The following is a 15,064-nucleotide window of genomic DNA, read 5'->3' as shown; positions in this document are numbered from 1 at the left end:
TTAATGTCTGTACACCGGCAACGTTTAGCCTTAAACAGCCATCAACATGCTGGCACATAAGCATAGCGTTACGTTTTTTGTCACAATGCTAGCGATGAATTTAAAAAAAGAAAAGATGAAAAGGTTCCTTCCGAAGGTTATAGGACAGACAAAGCGGCATTCCAGAACTTATCAGTGTTTCAATAATGCAATGCAGGTCTGTACACCGGCAACGTTTAGCCTTAAACAGCCATCAACATGCTGTCACATAAGCATAGCGTTACTTTTTTTGTCACAATGCTAGCGATGAATTTAAAAAAAGAAAAGATGAAAATGTTTCTTCCGAAGGTTATAGGACAGACAAAGCGGCATTCCAGAACTTATCAGTGTTTCAATAATGCAATTAATGTCTGTACACCGGCAACGTTTAGCCTTAAACAGCCATCAACATGCTGGCACATAAGCATAGCGTTACGTTTTTTGTCACAATGCTAGCGATGAATTTAAAAAAAGAAAAGATGAAAAGGTTCCTTCCGAAGGTTATAGGACAGACAGAGCGGCATTCCAGAACTTATTAGTGTTTCAATAATGCAATGCATGTCTGTACACCGGCAACGTTTAGCCTTAAACAGCCATCAACATGCTGTCACATAAGCATAGCGTTACTTTTTTTGTCACAATGCTAGCGATGAATTTAAAAAAAGAAAAGATGAAAAGGTTCCTTCCGAAGGTTATAGGACAGACAGAGCGGCATTCCAGAACTTATTAGGGTTTCAATAATGCAATGCATGTCTGTACACCGGCAACATTTAGCCTTAAACAGCCATCAACATGCTGGCACATAAGCATAGCGTTACTTTTTTTGTCACAATGCTAGCGATGAATTTAAAAAAAGAAAAGATGAAAAGGTTCCTTCCGAAGGTTATAGGACAGACAGAGCGGCATTCCAGAACTTATCAGTGTTTCAATAATGCAATGCATGTCTGTACACCGGCAACGTTTAGCCTTAAACAGCCGTCAACATGCTGGCACATAAGCATAGCGTTACTTTCTTTGTCACAATGCTAGCGATGAATTTAAAAAAAGAAAAGATGAAAGGGTCCCTTCCGAAGGTTATAGGACAGACAGAGCGGCATTCCAGAACTTATCAGTGTTTCAATAATGCAATGCATGTCTGTACACCGGCAACGTTTAGCCTTAAACAGCCATCAACATGCTGGCACATAAGCATAGCGTTACTTTTTTTGTCACAATACTAGCGATGAATTTAAAAAAAGAAAAGATGAAAAGGTCCTTCCGAAGGTTATAGGACAGACAGAGCGGCATTCCAGAACTAATTAGTGTTTCAATAATGCAATGCATGTCTGTATACCGGCAACGTTTAGCCTTAAACAGCCATCAACATGCTGGCACATAAGCATAGCGTTACTTTTTTTGTCACAATGCTAGCGATGAATTTAAAAAAAGAAAAGATGAAAAGGTCCCTTCCGAAGGTTATAGGACAGACAGAGCGGCATTCCAAAACTTATTAGTGTTTCAATAATGCAATGCATGTCTGTACACCGGCAACGTTTAGCCTTAAACAGCCATCAACATGCTGGCACATAAGCATAGCGTTACTTTTTTTGTCACAATGCTAGCGATGAATTTAAAAACAGAAAAGATGAAAATGTTTCTTCCGAAGGTTATAGGACAGACAAAGCGGCATTCCAGAACTTATCAGTGTTTCAATAATGCAATCCATTTCTGTACACCGGCAACGTTTAGCCTTAAACAGCCATCAACATGCTGGCCCATAAGCATAGCGTTACTTTTTTTGTCACAATGCTAGCGATGAATTTAAAAAAAGAAAAGATGAAAATGTTTCTTCCGAAGGTTATAGGACAGACAAAGCGGCATTCCAGAACTTATCAGTGTTTCAATAATGCAATCCATTTCTGTACACCGGCAACGTTTAGCCTTAAACAGCCATCAACATGCTGGCCCATAAGCATAGCGTTACTTTTTTTGTCACAATGCTAGCGATGAATTTAAAAAAAGAAAAGATGAAAATGTTTCTTCCGAAGGTTATAGGACAGACAAAGCGGCATTCCAGAACTTATCAGTGTTTCAATAATGCAATGCATGTCTGTACACCGGCAACGTTTAGCCTTAAACAGCCGTCAACATGCTGGCACATAAGCATAGCGTTACTTTGTTTGTCACAATGCTAGCGATGAATTTAAAAAAAGAAAAGATGAAAGGGTCCCTTCCGAAGGTTATAGGACAGACAGAGCGGCATTCCAGAACTTATCAGTGTTTCAATAATGCAATGCATGTCTGTACACCGGCAACGTTTAGCCTTAAACAGCCATCAACATGCTGGCACATAAGCATAGCGTTACTTTTTTTGTCACAATGCTAGCGATGAATTTAAAAAAAGAAAAGATGAAAGGGTCCCTTCCGAAGGTTATAGGACAGACAGAGCGGCATTCCAGAACTTATCAGTGTTTCAATAATGCAATGCATGTCTGTACACCGGCAACGTTTAGCCTTAAACAGCCATCAACATGCTGGCACATAAGCATAGCGTTACTTTTTTTGTCACAATGCCAGCGATGAATTTAAAAAAAGAAAAGATGAAAATGTTTCTTCCGAAGGTTATAGGACAGACAAAGCGGCATTCCAGAACTTATCAGTGTTTCAATAATGCAATGCATGTCTGTACACCGGCAACGTTTAGCCTTAAACAGCCATCAACATGCTGGCACATAAGCATAGCGTTACTTTTTTTGTCAAAATGCTAGCGATGAATTTAAAAAAAGAAAAGATGAAAAGGTCCCTTCCGAAGGTTATAGGACAGACAGAGCGGCATTCCAGAACTTATTAGTGTTTCAATAATGCAATGCATGTCTGTACACCGGCAACGTTTAGCCTTAAACAGCCATCAACATGCTGGCACATAAGCATAGCGTTACTTTTTTTGTCACAATGCTAGCGATGAATTTAAAAACAGAAAAGATGAAAATGTTTCTTCCGAAGGTTATAGGACAGACAAAGCGGCATTCCAGAACTTATCAGTGTTTCAATAATGCAATCCATTTCTGTACACCGGCAACGTTTAGCCTTAAACAGCCATCAACATGCTGGCCCATAAGCATAGCGTTACTTTTTTTGTCACAATGCTAGCGATGAATTTAAAAAAAGAAAAGATGAAAATGTTTCTTCCGAAGGTTATAGGACAGACAGAGCGGCATTCCAGAACTTATCAGTGTTTCAATAATGCAATGCATGTCTGTACACCGGCAACGTTTAGCCTTAAACAGCCATCAACATGCTGGCACATAAGCATAGCGTTACTTTTTTTGTCACAATGCCAGCGATGAATTTAAAAAAAGAAAAGATGAAAAGGTTCCTTCCGAAGGTTATAGGACAGACAGAGCGGCATTCCAGAACCTATCAGTGTTTCAATAATGCAATGCATGTCTGTACACCGGCAACGTTTAGCCTTAAACAGCCATCAACATGCTGGCACATAAGCATAGCGTTACTTTTTTTGTCACAATGCTAGCGATGAATTAAAAAAAGAAAAGATGAAAAGGTTCCTTCCGAAGGTTATAGGACAGACAGAGCGGCATTCCAGAACTTATCAGTGTTTCAATAATGCAATGCATGTCTGTACACCGGCAACGTTTAGCCTTAAACAGCCATCAACATGCTGGCCCATAAGCATAGCGTTACTTTTTTTGTCACAATGCTAGCGATGAATTTAAAAAAAGAAAAGATGAAAATGTTTCTTCCGAAGGTTATAGGACAGACAGAGCGGCATTCCAGAACCTATCAGTGTTTCAATAATGCAATGCATGTCTGTACACCGGCAACGTTTAGCCTTAAACAGCCATCAACATGCTGGCCCATAAGCATAGCGTTACTTTTTTTGTCACAATGCTAGCGATGAATTTAAAAAAAGAAAAGATGAAAATGTTTCTTCCGAAGGTTATAGGACAGACAGAGCGGCATTCCAGAACCTATCAGTGTTTCAATAATGCAATGCATGTCTGTACACCGGCAACGTTTAGCCTTAAACAGCCATCAACATGCTGGCACATAAGCATAGCGTTACTTTTTTTGTCACAATGCTAGCGATGAATTTAAAAAAAGAAAAGATGAAAAGGTCCCTTCCGAAGGTTATAGGACAGACAGAGCGGCATTCCAGAACTTATTAGTGTTTCAATAATGCAATGCATGTCTGTACACCGGCAACGTTTAGCCTTAAACAGCCATCAACATGCTAGCACATAAGCATAGCGTTACTTTTTTTGTCACAATGCTAGCGATGAATTTAAAAACAGAAAAGATGAAAATGTTTCTTCCGAAGGTTATAGGACAGACAAAGCGGCATTCCAGAACTTATCAGTGTTTCAATAATGCGATCCATTTCTGTACACCGGCAACGTTTAGCCTTAAACAGCCATCAACATGCTGGCCCATAAGCATAGCGTTACTTTTTTTGTCACAATGCTAGCGATGAATTTAAAAAAAGAAAAGATGAAAATGTTTCTTCCGAAGGTTATAGGACAGACAGAGCGGCATTCCAGAACTTATCAGTGTTTCAATAATGCAATGCATGTCTGTACACCGGCAACGTTTAGCCTTAAACAGCCATCAACATGCTGGCACATAAGCATAGCGTTACTTTTTTTGTCACAATGCCAGCGATGAATTTAAAAAAAGAAAAGATGAAAAGGTTCCTCCCGAAGGTTATAGGACAGACAGAGCGGCATTCCAGAACCTATCAGTGTTTCAATAATGCAATGCATGTCTGTACACCGGCAACGTTTAGCCTTAAACAGCCATCAACATGCTGGCCCATAAGCATAGCGTTACTTTTTTTGTCACAATGCTAGCGATGAATTTAAAAAAAGAAAAGATGAAAATGTTTCTTCCGAAGGTTATAGGACAGACAGAGCGGCATTCCAGAACTTATCAGTGTTTCAATAATGCAATGCATGTCTGTACACCGGCAACTTTTAGCCTTAAACAGCCATCAACATGCTGGCACATAAGCATAGCGTTACTTTTTTTGTCACAATGCCAGCGATGAATTTAAAAAAAGAAAAGATGAAAAGGTTCCTTCCGAAGGTTATAGGACAGACAGAGCGGCATTCCAGAACCTATCAGTGTTTCAATAATGCAATGCATGTCTGTACACCGGCAACGTTTAGCCTTAAACAGCCATCAACATGCTGGCACATAAGCATAGCGTTACTTTTTTTGTCACAATGCTAGCGATGAATTAAAAAAAGAAAAGATGAAAAGGTTCCTTCCGAAGGTTATAGGACAGACAAAGCGGCATTCCAGAAATTATCAGTGTTTCAATAATGCAATGCATGTCTGTACACCGGCAACGTTTAGCCTTAAACAGCCATCAACATGCTGGCACATAAGCATAGCGTTACTTTTTTTGTCACAATGCTAGCGATGAATTAAAAAAAGAAAAGATGAAAAGTTTCCTTCCGAAGGTTATAGGACAGACAGAGCGGCATTCCAGAACTTATCAGTGTTTCCAAAGCGACGTTATTACAGTTGGCGATGACTATCCTTCTCCTTACTTCGGTTGACGAAGCAGACGATAGCGTCGGCCGCGGTCTAAGCAAAGCGCCGAGGCTCCCTAGCAAGGGAAATTAGCACACACGTTTAAAATTGCGCGCTGCATTCATTGCCGAGCGTCACCAGCTGATGTTGCGCTTCCGCCATACTTCCAGACTTCTTGCGCGCTCAGTTCCGGTTGCGTGTGGAAAAAATCGTCTGATTTCATCGAGCTGCATGCCTCTAGAAAAATGAGTGTTTCTTCGTTTCAAAAATAATTTGGCATCATCTCATTCACGGCATCAAACTGCCCATGAAAACTGTAAGCCCATCTGCAATAATTAAAAGTTAATTAGTGTGATTGTGTTAATTAGACTCATAATTAGAGGTGTTTTGCCGCACGTTATGTTCGCTTGGTCAGAGAGTGTGTTCCTGCAAATATTGTTTTTTTTCTGTTTCTAGTCTACTATTTTTTTTTTTAGTTGCATGATGTCTTCCCCGAAACACCCTGCAAAATAGAAGCATAGTTGGGACCTGCGAGAACAATGATCAGACCGTGCACTGTGGTGATCTTCCTCGACGAAAGGAGAAGCGTTCTTGTTTGGTACCCTCGGGAGGCGAATATAAAGCGGATAAAATATCCTATTATAAGGGAGACGATTACTGTACCGGCCACCAAAGCAACTAATAATTTCCCAAACTAGTTGCAAGTATGTCAATGACAAACCACAAATGAAAACTATGCAAAACGAATGGTAACAGTTCCTACGCGTGTGAGAATCGATTTAGACTGAATTACAATCCCGGGTAATTTGGCTCCATCTAAAGATTGCTATTGCCATAATCTCACATCGTACCATCCGTGCTAAAATTGTCAGAAACACACAGATGCTTTGTCAAATCTATAGACAGCATACCAGCTTCACTCAAGTATTTTCAATATCCGCGTTGTTGTGTCGTTTCAGTGAAGGCAGAACTCAAGACACCTTTGTACTGAGTGGATTTAGCGCGCATTAAAAAAGACCAGCAGGTCGCAGTTTACTGTGATACATCACTACTGCCACTTGCATTTCATTCTTTTATTTCATTTGTAGGCACCTGGCTTACCGGTATTGAAGTCGTACACTAAGAATTTAGACATTTTCTGTGCCTTTCCAATGCCCAAAAATATTTTTTTCACGTGTCCGTTGAAAATGACAAACTGCGTTTCTCTTTCCGAAAAATCATACATCATTTGACAAAGCAGACACCAGATCTTACTAGGTTATCAAAATTTTCAATTTACACACGTTTTTCGAAAGCATAGATACCAATCGTCTCCTCTACGCACCTTAAATGGGTCAACCATAACGTCGTCGTCTATCTTAAGGATCCACTTGACGGTGGGACAGTGGTCGGCTACCCAGCGCATGCCTCCCAGGAACTTGGGCGTTATGTTGAATTTCCCGTCTTCAATCGGGAACACCACCAGGTCTCCTGTCATGTCCGCCTCCAGATCGAGCCATGCGTCCAGATCCTTTTTGTTGGTACGCCGTCCCACGAAGAAGACTCCCGCCGTGCTTAAATTACGCGCTGCCGCCTCTTCGAAGAGCGTATCCCGTAGCGCTGCCCGGCGTCTCCACTCGTACGCGCAGGCGTGCACGAAAACAAGCAAGTCTAGTGGTCGGCGACAGCGCTGCGCCACGGCCCAGCCTCCTCGGTGCGCCAAAAGCGGCTCTGTCCAAATTCTGTATTGGGTGACACCTCCAGCATTGTACATCCAACCCATTCCAAAGCGGCTGAACATCTCGGCCGAAAAGGGACTTGGAAACATCGCTGGCGAACATACCATGAACACGTAGAAGAATACGCCGCACGCCTGAACTCCCAGTGCGGTCGTCCTCAAAGAGCGCAAGCGCATCAACTTCTTCACGCCTTTTTTTCCTGTAGTCATGGTAGCAATGACCACAGTCATCAGTAATGACGCATAAAGTGCCGTTGAAGAAAAGCTTGGCTTCTCATCAGTGTAGACTTCTTCTTTGTCTCGCTGTGGGAGTGGCTCGTGAGCAGCAGCGTGGGCAAGAGATCTGCACGGGTCCGTGTTCCCTATACAGCTTTAGGTAATTTGAAGAAATTTTTGGAGAAATTATTTTGGGAACTAATATAATAAACCTGTGTAATCGAATCACAAGTCTTTACATTAAATTCTCAGTAAACATAAGGAGCATACCGGATGATATGGAGAACAGCTTCAAAGGAGTATAAACACTTCATTTTAGATTTCCTGTCCTATCGTCTGCAATGTTACGTAACAAATTTCAGCACTTAAATCGCCTCATAATGTTTGCCTACGGCCGCTGAATAATTTATAATCAAATTTCTTTTCTCACCAGCTTCAGTTTCGGTTTCAATAGTCAAGCGGTGGCCGTGATGTCAGTCAAGTCAAGGTCACAGGAGGGGTGAATGAAGCAGAGATATAATTGTTCCTGTTTAGTTTTAATTCACCACAACACTAAAGCTAGCATGCCTCAAGGACAGAAACTTTAAAAGGTGAATAGTCAGCGATCATATCGCTGTTTATTCATTTGCGCATAACCTAGACCTGATTGTGACATCACAGCCATCTCTCGGTTCCTGAACCCTACAATGCTCCACGTCTTGGATAGGTTCATGCCCTTTTCCATTCCTACCAGATCCGGACAAATAAGAAATGCAGGCAAACATCAATCAAATCAAGGCTAGGCACGCGTTCGAAAGGTTGGATGACCAGCTAATTGACAAATTATTCGAAATACACATAGGCCGAATAGAAGCTGAAACGATACCAAAATATACAGGTCAATCCAATCTTGAACGAAGTGCTCCCATCAGAGAAGGTGAGGTTCGAGCCGAGGTAATCGGCTTGAAAACGAGATCGGCTCCGGGACTCGATGGAATCCCAAACACGATCCTCAGAAACCTTGAAGATCAATGAATACCAGCGTTTACAAAACACATCGGTGAAGTATGGGAAACCGGAAGTCTTCTACAAACATGGAAGAAAGCGACTGTGGTTCTTATACCGAAGCCGAGTAAACCACAGATATTGTAAAACCTGAGTTGCAGGCGAGACTCTCAAAATTCATAAACAAGAATACTTCTGGCCACATAAAATAGTGGGCTTTAGGCCGGGCCTCGGCACACAGGACGTTATGCTCGGGCGTATGTACGACATGCTGAACCAACATACTCTGGACACAAAGGCTGTCCTCGGACTGGACCTAACCAAAGCCTTTGACAATGTCAAACATGGGGCGCAGTACTCGCTGTACTTCAAGAAAATGGAGTTGGCGAGAAAATATGCAACTACATTAGAGACTTTCTCTCGAACAGAAAGATTGTCATGAACTCCCGTGACATCAAATCCCCTACAACCACACTATGGTGCAAGGGAAACCCCAAAGGCTCAGTCCTGTCCTCATTTTTGTTCAACTTAGCAATGAAGGAACTTCCCAATATATTAAACCCATTTCAGGACTTAAAATTTGCATGGACAGTGACGCGGAGATAGAGTGGAAGCTGCAGGCTACCGCAGATGCGGTAGTCAAGTACGCAGCCGACCGAGGCCTATCATGTTCTCCGCAAGCATAGGTGTTCTTTATCTATAACCCAAAAAGCTGAAAAAAGAAAGAGACAGATATAAAAATTAAAGTCGAAGATTCTCTTGTCCCTCGAACACGTGACATCAGAATATTTTGTATGTTCATTCAAACGAATGGCCAAAATATGTAAACGTCATAAGGAAACTGGAAAATTGCGCGGCGCAGGTTACGGGCATGTTTAGTAGAGTTGCGATCAGAGGCCACGGCCTCAAAGAACACAGCCTCCTAAGGATGACGCAGGCTTACATCATCAGCCACATATATTACGCCACACCCTTCCTCGATATAAGGCAGTTGAATGGGACAGAATTGACATCGTGATTAGAAAATGCACCAAGCGGGCACTAGGACGTTCTATGAAAGCTAAACATTTCGACAGATTTGCCTGTCTGGTTGGGTTGATAACTAAATAAGACTTGAAATTTCTCCAACCAACACTTTTATTTTATAAAACCCGACGTTTCGGAGCCGGCTCGGCTCCTTCTTCAGGGGTGCATGACGCGGGGCTGCGTGCAGCTATAAGTAAAGGAATGGTCGAGGGGGAGAAGAAGGTGGGGGGGGGGGGGGAGAACCTAACCCGAAAAAACAACCGCCTGCGATTCTCCGTATACCGAAAACCCACCCACACAGGGCGATATCTGCATTTCACTTCGAACCACCCGACAAGCCATAAAGCGTCAGTTGTGAAGACCTTATTACAAAGAGTGGAAACACATTGCACCACAGAGCCCGACAAAGCAAACGAAAAACGCTTAATATTCAAGGAACTAACCATGAACGGCTACCCAAAAAAATTTATCCGGAAAATCATTCGCCGCCAAAAACGCAACGACAGGCCCCGGGAAGAAAATAACCAGCAGCAAACAACTACATCTCAAAAGTACGTCACTGTCCCCTATGTCCGAGGCGCCAGCGAAACCATCGCCCGTATTCTAAGAAAAGAGGGAATTCGAGTGGCGCACAAGCCTTCAAACACTTTGGGGAGCTTGCTACCCTTCCCCAAAGATCGACCACCAAGAGAAAGAGCCCAAGGCATTGTCTACAAAATTCCCTGCGCCGACTGTGATGCTAGCTACATTGGCGAAACAAAAAACCTAAAAGAAAGAATTCGGCAACACAAGAACGATGTACGAAATTTTTCAAGAGAACGCAACCCCATAGCTGAACATTCAGAAGATTCCGACCACAGAATAAATTTCGAAGAAACGTTCATCTTGGAGACCGAGACCAATTACCGCAAAAGACGCCTCCTCGAGTCATGGCACATACAGTCTACCGCAAATAACATCAACCGGACAACAGGCAACCTCCCTGCTGTATACTTGCAAGGTCTTCGCTCTCTCCTGGCCACTTCACAGAAGAAAAGAAAAAAGTCGCCAGCGAGCACACCTGCACCTGCGGCACCCTCACTCGTCTAAACCCCCCTCCTTCCTTCTCATTCCTTTCACACACATTCCACCCCCTCCCCATTCTCCCCCCCCCCCCCCCCACCTTCTTCTCCCCCTCGACCATTCCTTTACTTATAGCTGCACGCAGCCCCGCGTCATGCACCCCTGAAGAAGGAGCCGAGCCGGCTCCGAAACGTCGGGTTTTATAAAATAAAAGTGTTGGTTGGAGAAATTTCAAGTCTTATTTAGGACGTTCTATGTTCACTTCGACAGAAAAGCTGGAAAAGATGGGGATTCGCAGTACATGGCAGTAATTTACTGAGGTGGTCTAAATCGCGCAGCTTGAAAGATTAAGCCAGACAAAAACGTAGAGAACCATCCTAGAGTGGATAGGTCTCCAACCAAATATTCTCCGCAGACACATGTACCACGCCGTGAGGGAGGGAAGAAAGGTAGGAGTGAAAGAGGAAAGGGAGATAGAAATGCCGTGGTTGATTTGGATTGGAAAGCATTTATTGACAACAATGAGCGATTTGTGGGCGCTACACTTAAATGGCCTCAAGTCCGTCGCTCTCGGCGACCTTATGAGCCCACTCAGAAGCCCGAACTTGCGTCAATGGTTCTGAGCTGGCCAGTATAGCCTCCCACCGTTCTAGAAAAGGGACTGGTAGTAGGTCCGCCGGTGGCGGTGCTTTTTTGCACCTCCATAATATATGATAGTGCCAGGCTATTTCGCCGCAGTGTTGAAAATTTGCATTGTATTGTGCTGGGTACATGATTGCAGCGCTCGTAATTTGCAATCATGTACCAACTAGCTCAACTTTCCGGGTTACTGCTGGGTACATGTGCGCTAATTTAGGTGGGCTGAGGAAGGTACGCGTCTGGAGCCGACGCCAGATTATTTCCTGCCTTTTGTCAAGTTTCTTGTCTGGTCGAGGATATATCCGCCTTTCTAGTTTAAAGTGATTAGCGTAGTCATGAAATGAGATAAGTGCATCTCTCGAGAAATTGGGGGAATCAACCTAGCTCACTGCTCGGCTGGCATAACCTCAAGCTATACTGTGAGCAAACTCGTTTCCCTTGTTCCCCGAGTGTGCCTGCCGGCACCCATATTAATTCCACCTTTTTTTTATTCCAGTATTTATATCCTAAAATTCGCTCTGTCCCTTGGGCTACGATCCACCGCACAATAATCACTTTCGCCTCATCGCACTTTAGTGGTCCAAAGTTCCCTATAGAATTTTTTATCTCCTAGCGTTAGCGGACATGGAGCTTCGACTATTGCTGCCGGTTGTTTCGATTGGCTTACCTTCTGTATTGTGAACATTTTGCACATTTCCATAAACGTTGCAACATTTTCAAATTTAATACACCGAGCCAGACAGCATCTGGCAAACGAGTAAGGGATATTTAAGCGGCTCTCGTGAGGCTCGTTCTGATGGACGACGACGAAGGTTCAGGCATCCACGCGACCCACGTGAAGAGCCTTGCTCAGTGCTGAATGCCATCACTGGAGCTGCCATTCGCTGGATTTTTTTTCTTGCCTTCGCATTTACAGCGTCTTATCAAGGAACGGTACTGGTAGTACCGAGATATACTGCAGGTCCAAGCCGCTGAGACTAAGGTAACCCGCACACGGGAACCCGTGAGCACACCTGAAGGCAAGGACAACTTCGCTCGGCGCTTCTTGCTCGTTCCTGGAGGCCTGTGCAACCGTCCCGTGCCGAAGAAGACACCATTCTGGTACCGTAGCTGCTCCTCTTTATATACGCGCATTAGCACGCTACCGTTAAAGACGTGCGCTCTCCTGAAAATTCGGGGTGGGCGCTTTGAGCGAAAAATCACAGCATGACTTTCTCGCTAAGAGCCCCAAATAAGTGTTGAGGGGGAGCCTCAGATCACAAGCTAATGTTTCGAAAAGACTCTTGTCTTCAATAATCATTGACTGAGATTTGTACGCTTCTTCTTCCGAATAAAAGATGGGGATGTGGGAGAGGAGGAGAAGGAATGAAAGGTATTCTACAGGGGCGGATTTCTGTTAACTTGGAGCAGCTTCTGGCCTGAAAATGCAAATAAAACGGCGGCTTGAACAGGGAAAGTACAGTGCGAAGTACCTGAGTGAGCAAAAGACGTTGGGGAATTCGTAATTATAAGGGCGTTGTTCGAAGTCATAAGACAACGGGGTATTACCAGGTTGGCAGGCGTTGCCAGCTCGGACCTAAGGTAGAATAGTGAGATGGAAACCCATCCCTCCAAGGCCCCTTGGTTCCCGAGTTAAACATACGCTACCGCTACACAACGTACGCACTTTTGTAAGGTTTGCTTAAACGGGGCTTTATGTTGGGGGGTCTTACACAAACTGTGGTAGCTGTGGTAAATAAGTATAGTGTGAGACAATAGAGGCAGGTAATAATTATTTGCGAATAAAGAAATATTAAAGTACATTTGTGCGAACGACAATCCGCAAAGAGAGCTGCAGATGGGTGTCATTTGCACTGCCGCATCATAGCATTTAAGGTAGAGCTTACAAGGTGTTTTCTTCTTCCTTGTCCTTCGTCTCCGCGCTGTTATTCCTTAAACATGTACCAACAAGCTTCACTCTCCGTTTTATTGAACCTAAAAGAATATGGACACTTATATTTGGAGTTCGCTTTTTATTCTTTGCAACAATGCGCAAGACATTACTATACATTGGTCACCGCGTTATACTTGCATACGACTGGTAAAAAAAAATTTATAATGTTCCTTTTCTCACCTCTTTCAATTTCGGGAGCTTCAACAGCCGAGTGATTTCTCAGACTTCCATCTAGATCAGGTGATGGTTGAAAAGCTGTGATAAGCGCTCCTGTCGCTTTAAATCACCATACTAAAACCAGCTTATTTCACGAACAGAAATCCCAACTGTAGGAGTGGTGATCATATCGTCGGTTGTTTTTCGCTCACATTACCTAGACTTGACTTTGACGTCTCAGGCATCTCTCAGCCGTTGATACCGAAGCAGCAAACTGAAAAACTGCACAATAAATTTTCAACAATCGCAGTTAACGCAGTCATCAATACAGCGCAATTATGTTTTATACGTCGTTTGCAAGCAGAAATATGTAGCCAAAGTTCGATGCCTGTACTCCTTTAGAGGATCCCTGATATGCTAATAATTGTAAAATTCCAATACAATTACTAGAGGTGGTCTTTGTGAAGCCTTTTGCACAACACGAAAAACAAAAACAAGGGAACACACACAGACAAACCAAGTCCGTGTTTGTTTCTTTTCCGATTTCCCACCTCTCGCCCGGTATTCAGTTTTCTCTTTGTTGAGTCATATTTCAAGTCCTTACGTGTAGGTGATAATTAGCAAGTAATTTTTTAAATGCAATCTTGGCGACCACTTGCAATCGATTTGGGAGGCCCATGGCCGAGCGCAGGCCTCCCCACTTACATCAGAGGTACCGCTGGGCGCGCTGACTCATTGGATGCTCCGAAGTTAGGCGAGCGGGACGGGGCCTTGCGGGGCACCGTCGCAACCTTTCTTTTTTTAGAGCACAGCTCTTTGGCGCCCGTTCCTGGGTTTCGCGTCGGCGTCGCCATCGGCGTCGGCCTCGTAGCCAGCTCCGCCCCCTTTTCAACCCCCCAGATCAGCCCCCTCTTCCTGCATGGCGCCGACCACGCGTGTTATCTTATAGCTGCGCACGCTCCCCCTTTCTTCGCTGCTTATACCCCCCTCCCCACTCATCCTGCGTGGCGGCGAGGATACTCTCCGGTTGCCGAAACGCCGGCTCGCTATCAGCGGATCCCGGTGCGTGCATCCCAAGCCGAAACACAGAGCCACGTTCTCTTCACTCGCTAGAGGCGTCAGGGGCATCAGTCAGTCGCTGCTATCTGTTCGTCGTGCAAAGTTACTATGGGCCAACGCGCTGCCTCATGCAACTTCCCGATAACTTAATTGCTATCTTCATTTCTCCTACCACAATGCTTCTTTCGTGGCAGCCAACTGTTAGTAGAGTGTTTCTTGAAGGAATACGCGTGAAAAATTAAAAAAACGGTGTCTATAATTGTATATACGTGTCTTGCTCGAAATCTGTGCCTCCATCTATCGAAAAAGTGAAGCAGCTGATGAGCTTCGCTCAAATGTCATGGTAAGATGCAACGTAATCGTCGGCAATTTTTTTTCTTGCGAGCCTACATGGTTTGATTTGAGGGAGAGGGGGGGGGGGGCGTTATATTTCGGTGCTAATGAAGTTAGCTTTAAAGCATTTGCATTGGAGAGAGGATTGATTAGGCGCCTATTACCAGTGCGCATTTTATGTTCCTACTAAAAGACTTTTCACGGGCCCTTTAAGAGTTTTACTGCTCCCCATTAGGCCTCATGCGCAGAAAAAGCGGCGTCGACATCACCGTCGGCGTTGGCGTTATGAGCGGGAAAAGTTGGGGGAGGGGACTAGGCAAGCGTGGCATGAACTTAGTAATAGAAGTGAGATCGCTGCTCAGTACGGTTATGCATGGTTTGACAGT

This window comes from Amblyomma maculatum, chromosome 8 (assembly GCF_055883805.1).
Source record: "Amblyomma maculatum isolate TAMU_Amacu chromosome 8, ASM5588380v1, whole genome shotgun sequence".
Classification (NCBI taxonomy): domain Eukaryota; kingdom Metazoa; phylum Arthropoda; class Arachnida; order Ixodida; family Ixodidae; genus Amblyomma; species Amblyomma maculatum.
Note: the sequence above shows the minus strand (reverse complement) of the source record.